Raw genomic sequence first — 10,820 nt, 5'->3', positions numbered from 1 at the left:
AAGGAAAAACATAGGAAAACATGATGGGGAAAAACCAAAAATTTTGGGCAATGAAAGTTTGGGAGGAAGGAAAAGGCAGGAAGAAATGTGTTCAGATGTTTTAAAGGGGAATTTATCAGCAGATGAACCCCAGGGAAAAACGAAGGAAACATGGGGAATTAAAATGAAAAAAAGAGGGGAAAAATTTAATTGAGGGCACTGTCGAGATGAAATATTATCCATGGATTCAAAGAGGGGAATATATGAGATTATTGTGATAAAAGCATTTTTTAGGGGTGGAATCATTGGTTGGGGAAATGCTGAGGAGGAGGGGGAGAAAAGGAGAGGGCCGGATTCGGTAAAGTGGTGGGGAATATTATGCGGGAGAATTTGTAGTTTGACAAGGTGTGGGGGCCAAAAGTATTATCCAGAGGGGCAGAGGAGGAGTTGAGGTGGAAAATTTTTAAGATAGGGGGACAAAAATAGGTTTATTTGGAAAGATATCTGAAGGGGAAGGGAAAGGGCGGGGTAGGGGTCACCCTTTAAAAAAGGTTGAAGGGGGCGGGAAAGGAGGTTTGTGTGAGGTTTCCTGAACAACCAGAGGCATGTGTCAAGGGTTAGGGGGTGGAGGCCAGGGGTTTTTGGTTTTTCCATGAGCTGTTGCAGGGGAGCAAGGTGACATTTTGTAAAGGGGATTCGGGAAAACTGGTTAGCCAAAATCTGAACCCCAAAGGGGAAACCAAAATGCTTACACTGAAGGAAGGGTGGGGGAGGATTTTGGGGGAAGCAATGAAATGTATTTTTGGGCCCTCCTTGGCCAAGAGAGCTAAAGGGAATGATGGTAAAAGTTTTTCAGGTAAAATTTTCCCCTTTGTGGGAAAATGACAATGGGTTAAAAAAATTTGGAGATGATAAACAAACAGTATCAATGCCCCAAGATTATTTACCTGCTACCAGCAGTGTATCAGAAATAGTGACAAACAGTTTTTTATTTATTTTTTAAATTTTGGGAACATGTTACTGAAAAGGGTTAAAAAGGAATACAGTTTTTAAATGTAAATGCTAAACCCCCTTTGACAGAGCATTAGGGAAAAGGAAATTAATTTTAAGATTAACAAAAAATGAAATTCATTTTAAAACATTATTGCAAACAGATAAAAATTTTTAGCACAAATGAGTATTACAAAGACAGGTCATATGGCCCCCTTTGTTGCTGTGCATTCAAATAGAATGGAGTATTCTTTAGGGAAAAGAATTAAAAAAAAAAGTTTGATTTACAGGTTAGACATTTATGAGATACAAAGGGGAAAAATTATTTGTATTTATTTAGTTGGGGGGGTAAAAAGGGGGTTTTTTTAGGGGAAAAGATTTTTAATTTTAAACAGAAAAGTGTTTCTTTTTTAAATTCACAGGTAATGAATTTAGATTTTTAGGGGGCCCTTTTTTGCATTTGAGTTTTTTTTTTAAAACGTGGGGGGGCCAAGGGAAAATCAAAAAAGGATCTGTGCCTTGTGTTATGGCCCTGTGTCTCTGTTGAGGTAAGGGAGACGTTTGAGGGGAGGGTTTATATCAGAGAAGGTTCATATTGAGGTGCAGTAATTGGGCGGGGCCCACCAATAATTTCATAGGTAGGGTTGGAGACAGCAACCGCCCAGGAGGACCACTGTCCTGCCAAGTGAGTTTAAAAAGAAAGCCCCAAAAATTTTTTTAAAGGGTGGTAGGAGTGTTGGGGCCTTTTTTTTTGTCCCAAGAACATGCAAATTTCAGGTATGTCTTTTACTTTACTTTCACTTAGGGGCACACTCCCCAAAATGCCAACACATTTTATACAACCCCGGGGTTTTTTTTATTTTCTTTTCTAGTTCTTTTTTGTTTATTTTTATCTTTCCCTGGGGGGAAAGAATTTTCCTCCATAAGCCATGGGCTTAAAAAGCCGGGGGCAAGGGGTAAGGGGAACCTCTTCTCTTGTAATTTTATTTAAAATGTAAAAAGGGGAAACTTTTGTTTTTTTCCCTTTTACACCCCGCCTTTGGGGGGATACGGGTTGTGTTGGAAAAAAGGGTTTTTTATGGTGAGCAAATTTTGAGTTTTAATATTGGTAGAGGTGTGCCTGTAGGGGGAATTTATCATTCCGACTGCAGCCCTTTGTTGGGAAAATTTAAAGGCCCGAGATGGTTTTTTGCCCGGGGCCCCCTGCATAAATTCCCGGGGAGATAGGGGGAAATGTTTTAAAAGGGTATAGGCCGGTAGGGGGACTTGGGAAATAGATCGTTCTTTTATAGATGTCTATGTTCTTAAATTTTTGGGAAAATTTTTTTATGTTTTTTGAAATTTGAGCTATTATCAAGGTTGATTCCCCAAAAATTTTCCCTGGGGTTTTGTGGGTAGGTGATCCGTTTTTCAATTTTGGAAGAGGGACCCCGTAGCTCCAGTTGAAAAAATTTTGGGGAAACTACAATTTTCCCGGTTTTCCCTGCCCGATCAACAGGCTGTTATGGAAAGGGGCCTTGGGATTTAAAAAAAACACTGGGAAAACTACAACAAAAATGGCCAGGCTGAGAAGTTACAAAACCCTGGAAAACAGGTCACAAGGTTGTCGGGGCATAAATTAGCCGGACAGCATACTGAACCCGAGCTTCCCCTTTTAAATGGAAGATTGGGAGGGGGGAGTTTTGGGTGACCTGGGAACAGGAGACTAGGGATTGTGGTCACCCAATCTACACTACTGGGGAGGGAAATTTCCGGTTTAACCCGACTATAATTGTTTACCAATTTGGGGACTGTAATGTAAAAAAGTAGTTATAATCTACAGCACCATGCAGTCAGTGGGCTGAATATTTTGGTTTGGTAGTTGGGCATTGTCCAAGATTCTCAGGCAGTGAACTTTTTAAATGCCTTTTTCTCAAGACATAATCTTAACCTTTTTTTTCTTTCACTGTTTCCCTTTAAATTTTTTCCCCCAATGTCACACTTGTGGATTGCCAGCATATCATTGGCAGCTGCTGCTGGTGAGAGATTTAGAGGGGAACCTTTGTTTTTCACCCATAATCCTAAAATCCTTTGGTATGTAATAATATTCTCTTATTAACAAGATTATGTCCCCATACCAGGTTCGTGGGGTTTGGGGGGTTTCCCTGCAACAAGATTTTTCCCTTTGGCAAAAAAAGGATTTTTTCCGACGACACCCCGTTCCCGTCCGCAGTCCCAGACCCCATCGGGGGGGCTGGTGAAATGAAGTACTTAACATCTCTTTAATTTTTAGCAATCAAGTCATTATTTTTAAATGTAATTTTTAAATTTTTTTATGTTTGAATAAAGATAAAATATTTCATGGGGCCCAAATGCGACATTTTTTTTTTATGTTAAAAAATGGGTAATGGAGGGGATACTAGTTAACTATTATTTATAAATAGTTGGGGGTTAACTATTATGTGAATTATAAATATTTCCCCTGGTATGTGAACCTTTATAAATATAGTTTTATTATTAAAAATATATTTATTAAATGATTTATTGTCCAGTGTTAATTTATTTTACTGATGTATAACAAAACATTTATTTTATATAGGGTGTAAAAATTTTTTTATAAAAGTTTTGTATTTTTTTCAGATGTATATAAATGATTTTTTTTAATTTCAAAATGGTATATATTATTTTTTGGTAATATTTATGATTTATCATTTTTAAAGTCAAAATGGGGAAAAGGGTTAAGGGAGGAATGTTATAAATTTTAATATTTTGGAAAAACAATTTTACATATAATTTTTGGGGTATTTTTTTTGTATGAATCACAAAGCTTAGTGCCCTTTTTTAAAAATAGAAGTACACGTAGAACAATAATAGTGGTAGTAGCATTGTATCAAGCATGTCCAAATTTTTTATGTCCAGTATTCTAGCTGGGGATGTCCAAATTTTAGCATGTCTAATATTTTTTCCTGTCCAGTATTGATCAAGCATGTCCAAATTGATCATGTCCATTTCTAAAAAGGGCCCGGGTTTAACACGGAGGGCCCGGGTTCCCCATTCCCAAGTGGGGGAAATATTTCAAAATATTTTTACACCTGTTTTCCCTTTTTCACCCAGCAGCAAAAGGTACCTGGGTGTTAGTCGATTGAGGGGGCCCTCCTTTTGAGACAAGATTGAGGGCCCAAATGGAAACTGGGTTTGACAGGGCCTCTATGACGCACCGACTTTTTTTGGGGTTTTCCTGGGTTTCTAACCCTTTGGATTAAAAAAAAAAACCACCAAACGCCCAAGATGTATGGTTCGAACATAATAGTTGGGGAAAGAAGGGAACGCTTAGGTTTCAGAGGGAAAGGGGAAAATTAAAATATTTTTTGGGTCTGAACAATGATAGTACAATGATAGAATGGAGGAATGTAGCAGGGAAATAACATCTAGATATTTAGGAGTGGTCTTATCAGCAACAATCCATGAAAACAAAGGGACCATGGGAAATTTAAGGAGAAAAAGGGGGGTGGTGATTGAGGCATCTGTGGGACAAAGGGAAAATTAACTTGGGTCCAAAGAAGGGGAAAAATGTCAGAGCAAAAATGACACCAACACCCTTTTTAAGATGCGAAACATTGGTTTTAACTTTCAGGGGGAGGTGGCTGGGGAAAAAATGGAGATGCCATATCTGAGGGGTATCTGTGGTGTGGGTATTATGTTTAGAATTAACTTGGGGATTTGATTTTGGAGGTTACTAAAAATATCATCCAAAGGGGGAGAGGAGGGGGTTGAGGTGGATTTGAATTTAGAAGGTGTACGAAATTTGGGTGACTTTAAAAAATATGTAGGGGAAAGGGAGGCTGGGTTGGGGTCACAAATCAAAGGTTAGAAGGGGTGGGATCGAGGTTTGTGGAAAAAGCTTGGGCAACCAGGAGGCATGTTAGGAGTGAAGGCCACGGACTTTGGGAATTTTTGGGGAAAATTGGAGGTGACCACGGGGGCATTTTGTAAGGGGTTCAGGGAAAAATGGGTTAGCTTTGATATGAATTCCCTTTAAAGGGGGGGAAGACAGTGCCCACACCCCAAGGAGGTTTCTGGGTTTAAATTAGGAGAGGCAACTGAAATGGTTTTGGTCCTTCGGAGAGCAAAGAATCAACGATGATGGGCGCTTTTTCCTTTTTTTCATCCCCCTTTGGGGGAAAAGGCCAGTGTTAGAAAAAAATTTTGGGTATTAGGGAAAAACAGATCAAAAATCCCAGGATTGTTTACTTCCACCAGCAATGTATCAGAAAAAGGGCAGAACAATTTAAAAAAATTATGGGGAAACTGGGTAATTTTTGTTTCCTTTCTGGATCGGGTTCTATGGGTATGTTTGGGAGTTTTTGGATCAAAACACTAAAAATTTAAAAGGCAATCAACAAAAAAAGGCCGCTTTTAAAAGGTTATAAACTCCCGAGACAGGTCACAAATGCCCAGACACAATCAGCTGTTAACATGCTGTAATCACAAACAATCATTTAAGGAAGGATGGGGAGAGTTTTGGGTTTAGCTGTGGGCAAGAGACTGGTTTTGGTCACCCAATTCACAATTTTTATAGGAATTTCCTTTACCACCTACAATTGTTTTTCCAAAGGACAGTGAAAAAAAAAACATTTGTATATCTACAGCCCCCATGCAGTCATTTGGGCTGAAAAAATTAAAATAGGAAATTGGACATTGTCCACAGAACCCCAGGCCCGTGAACCATTCTACATACCTTTTTTTTCAAAAATTTTTAAAAATCTTAATCTTTTTTTTCTTTTCTACTGTTTTTTTTAAATCTTTCCCCCACTGTCAACATCTTTTGGATCGCCAGTATATCATTGGCAGCTTGTTGTTTGGGGAGAGATTTGGGGTGGTAAACCAGTTTTCCACCCATAACCTTTAAAGGGTTTGGATGTAATAAAATTTCTTTTTTAACTAAGATTAGCCTTTTATTTGGTTCGTGGTTTGGGGTTCCACGAACCCCAAAATTTTTTTGGGCAACAAAGGATTTTCTTCGGGCGATTTTTCCCCCCGTCCAGTCCGGGAGTCGGGAAAACCCATCGGGTGGGCTGGTGAACATGAAGTACTTAACATCTCTTTAAATTTTTTTGCAATCAAGTCATTATTTTTAAATGTTTTTTAAATTTTTATATGTTTGAATTAGAGATAAATATTTTTTTCATGGCCGACATGCGAATTTTTTTTTTTATGTTACTGAATGGGTAATTAAATGGAGTGAAAATACTAGTTAACTATTATTTAAGCAGTAGTTGGGGAAAAATTAATTTTTATGTGATAAATATTTTTGGGATGTGAACCTTCAGTAAATATAGTTTTATTATGGTTTTATATTTATTAAGATGATTTATTGTCCAGTGTTAATTTGATTTTACTGATGTATATTACCCCCGACCAGCCCGTAGGGGAAAGGGAAAGGGGGGGTAGGGGGCCCTTTTGGGAAAGGGGTTTGGGGGAGGGGAAAGGAGGTTTTGGTGCGAGGGGGGAATTTTTAGCAGGCATTGGGGAGCGTGTTTTTATAGGGGTGAATGGAGACAAATTTGGTTTAATACTTGACGGGTTGGGGTGGAGGAGCAAAGTAAATTTATGAAGGATTCAGGGAAAGGGGAGGCCGGATTGGGGTCCTGGAGATGGGGAAAACAGTGCCTGCACTCCAAAGGGGGGGGAATGGGCAGTTTAAAACTGTAGTGTAAAAGGACCCCTTTTGGCAAGACAGTGATGGAGGAATGGGTGGTGGGAAAATTTTTTTTTCCCAACCGCCTTTTGGGGGGAATTTGAGTGGATAATAATAATAAAAAAAATTTTTTTAATATATAGGGTGTAAAATTTATTATAAAAATTGTATTATTTTTGGGGAAATAAAATGATTATTTTAATTTCAAAATGTTAGGGATATATTATTTTTGGGACATGTATATATTTATGATTTATCATTTTTGTCATAAATGGGAAAGGTTTAGGTAGGTTATTATAAATTTTTAAAATTTTAAAAACAAAGGTTGTACATATAATATTGGTGTATTTTGGGATGAATCACACATGCTTAGTGGTTTTTTTAATAAAAGAAACACATCGTAGTAAAATAAAATATGGTAGTAGATTTTTATCAAGTATGTCCAGAATTTTTAGCAAACATGTCCAGTATTCTAGGGAGCATGTCCAGTATTATAGGGATGTCTAATATTTTTTCCTGTCCAGTATTGATCCAGTCCAATTTGGGCCCTGGGGCCACTACTCAAAGGTCCCCTTTTACACACGGGGGTCTGGCCCCTTCCCCGGCGGGTGAAAATTTCAACGATTTCCACACCTGCTGTCCCCTTCACCCAGCAAATAGGGGACCTGGGGGTTAATTTTCTGAGGGGGCAAAATCCCGGGGACAAGATTGGAGGACCCAAAAAGGGAAAAAGAGACAGTCCACTATGGACCTTAAACCTTTTTGGGGTTTTCCCGCCAAACAACCTCGGGAAAAAAAATGGGGCCAAAAAGCCTAAGATGTATGGTTTTAACATATTTATAGTTGGGGTTATAAAAGAAGGGAAGCTTAGTGCTATGCAGAAAAAAGATTAAAAAAATTTTGGGGTCTGGGTCAATGAAAGTACAAAAAATAGAATGGAGGGAAGGGGGTATGGGAAGTTTTAAAAAGTTAGATATTTAGGGGTGGGTTTTTTCAGCAGATTAATCCCTGAAAAAAAAAAGGGTACTTTTGGAAAATTGGGAAAGGGGAAAAGGTGGTAAAGAGGCATCTTTTGGAAAAAGAAATTTTTCTATTGATCCAAAGAGGGGAAAAATGCGAGCATAGTGACACTAACACCTTTATATAGATGCGAAAAATTGGTTTTTAATCTTTCAGCGAGGAGGTGGTTTGGAAAAAATGAGATGCCATATCTGGGGGGCTATCTGTGGTGGATATTATGTTGAGAATTTTAACTTGGGGGAAGATGTGGGAGGGGTTAAAAATCATCCAAAGGGAGGAGGAGTTGTTGAGGTGGATTTGAATTTTTATAGGGTAAGAAAATTTGGGTGACTTGGAAAGTATGGGGGAAGGTAGGTTGGGTGGGGCCAAATCAAAGGTTTTGGGGGGAGGGGTAAGGTTTTAGTAAAAAAGCTTGGACAACCAGCAGGCATGTTAGGGGGGAAGGGGAATGGACTTTGGGAAATTTTTTGGGGCAGTTGGGGGGTGACCACGGGCATTTTTTTGAAGGATTAAAAACTGGGTTTGCCAGATATGAACTTAAGGTGGGGAAACACAGCCCAAAAACTCCAAAAAGGTTTATGTTTTGGAATTTGAGAGGGAACTGAAAAGTATTGGCCCTTTGTCGAGAGGAAACAAAAATCAACGTATGGCGAAAGCGCTTTTTTTTTGGTTTTCCTACCTTGTGGAAATGGCCATGTTTGAAAAAATTTTGGGTATTTGGCCCAAAAGATCAAAGTCCCAGGATTGTTTAGTTTTTACCAGCAATGTATCAGAAAATGACAGAACAAACTAAAAATTAATGGGGAAACTGGGTAATTTTAGTTTCCAAGTGGGTGGATCAAACGGGTTAGGGGTATGTGGACCGTAGTTTTTAAAACAGTAAAACTAAAAAGGGGGAATCAAAAAAAATGGGCTGGAAAAGGTTATACAACCCCCGAAACAGGTCACAAACCTTTGCCAAAATCAAAGGGTTAACATGCTGTAAAACACAAAAATCATTTCGGGGAAGGATGGGGGGGAGAGTTTTAAGGAGCCGGGGCAAGAGACTGGATTGTTACCCAATTCACACTTTATAGGGAATTTTCGTTTTCCACACTCATAATTGTTTACCCAAAATTTGGGGGCAGTGAACAGTTTAAAAAACATTTGTATATCTAAGCCCATGCAGTCATTTTGGGCTGAATAATTATTTTGGGGAGTTGGGCATTGTCCCAGATTTTTGGGGAGTGAACCATGTTCACAACCTTTTCTCAATGGAAAATCTTAATCTTTTTTTTCTCTTTTTAATTTTTCTTCAAATTTTCCCCCATTTTCATCTTGTGATTTCCATGGTATGTGAACCTTCAGTAATATAGTTTTATTATGTACTATTATTTATTAAGTATGATTTATTGTCCAGTGTTAATTTGCATTTTACTGATGTATATTACTATGACATTTATTTAATATATAGGATGTAAAATTTATTTATAAAAAATTGTATTATTTCGGCTGTATATAAAATGATTATTTTAATTTCATAAATGTTAGTATATATTATTTCTGGTACATGTATATATTTATGATTTATCATTTTCATGTCATAAATGGGAAAGGTTAAGGTGTAGCAATATTATAAATTTTAATATTTTGCAAATCATAGGTTGTACATATAATATTGGTGTATTTTGTGTATGAATCACACATGCTTAGTGCTTCTTTTTAATAATAGAAGTACATCGTAGTAACAATAATAGTGGTAGTAGCATTGTATCAAGCATGTCCAGAATTCTAGCAAGCATGTCCAGTATTCTAGCTAGCATGTCCAGTATTATAGCATGTCTAATATTTTTTCCTGTCCAGTATTGTATCAAGCATGTCCAATATTGTATCATGTCCACTACTGCTAAAGGTCCCGCTTCACACACGGAGGGCCCGGGTTCGATTCCCGGCGGGTGGAAATATTTCAACGTATTTCCTTACACCTGTTGTCCTCTTCACCTAGCAGCAGATAGGTACCTGGGTGTTAGTCGACTGGAGTGGGTCACATCCTGTGAGACAAGATTGAGGACCCAAATGGAACTAAGTTAGACAGTCCTCTATGACGCACCGACTTTTTTGGGTTATCCTGGGTTGCTAACCCTCGGGTTAAAAAAAAAAATCCGAGCGAAACGCCTAAGATGTATGGTTCGTTAACATATTTATAGTTGGAGTTATAAAAGAAGGGAACGCTAGTGCTATGCAGAGGTGCGAGATTAAAATATTTTGGATCTGATACAATGATAGTACAATGATAGAATGGAGGAAGGTAGTATGCAGGAAGTAAATATGTTCAGATATTTAGGAGTGGTCTTATCAGCAGACGAATCCATGAAAAACAAAGGGTACTATGGAATTGAAGGAGAAAAGGTGGGTGGTGCATTGAGGCATCTGTGGAGACAAAGAATATTATCTATGGATCCAAAGAGGGAAATATGTCAGAGCATAGTGACACCAACACCTTTATATAGATGCGAAACATTGGTTTTGAATCTTGCAGCGAGGAGGTGGCTGGAAACAATGGAGATGCCATATCTGAGGGCTATCTGTGGTGTGGATATTATGTTGAGAATTTTAACTTGGAGATTAGCATGTGTGGAGGTTACTAAAAGTATCATCCAAAGGGCAGAGGAGGAGTTGTTGAGGTGGATTTGACATTTAGATAGGTGTACGAAATTTGGATGACTTGGAAAGTATGTAGTGGAAGGTAGGCTGGGTTGGGGTCGTCAAATCAAAGGTTGGAAGGAGTGGGTATCGGAGGTTTTGTGTGTAAAGAGCTTGGACAACCAGCAGGCATGTTAGGAGTGAAGGCCAATGGCACTTGGAATTTTATGAGCAGTTGGAGTGTGACCACGGTGACATTTTGTGAAGGGATTCAGGAAAACTGGTTAGCCAGATATGAATCCTTAAGGTGGGAAGCACAGTGCCCACACTCTCAAGGAGGTTTGCGTGGTTTGAAGTTAGGAGAGGCAACTGAAATGTATTGGCTCGCCTCTGTCGAGAGAGCAATAGAATCAACGATGGCGAAAGCGTTTCTTCTCTTTTGGTTATCCTACCTTTGTGGGAAATGGCCAGTGTTAGAAAAAAATTTGGATATTAGGTACAAACAGTATCAAAGTCCCAGGATTGTTTACGT

The sequence above is a fragment of the Cherax quadricarinatus genome, chromosome 52 (assembly GCF_038502225.1).
Source record: "Cherax quadricarinatus isolate ZL_2023a chromosome 52, ASM3850222v1, whole genome shotgun sequence".
Classification (NCBI taxonomy): Eukaryota; Metazoa; Arthropoda; class Malacostraca; order Decapoda; family Parastacidae; genus Cherax; species Cherax quadricarinatus.
The sequence above is the reverse complement of the archived record's forward strand: the minus strand, read 5'-3'. Positions refer to the sequence as shown.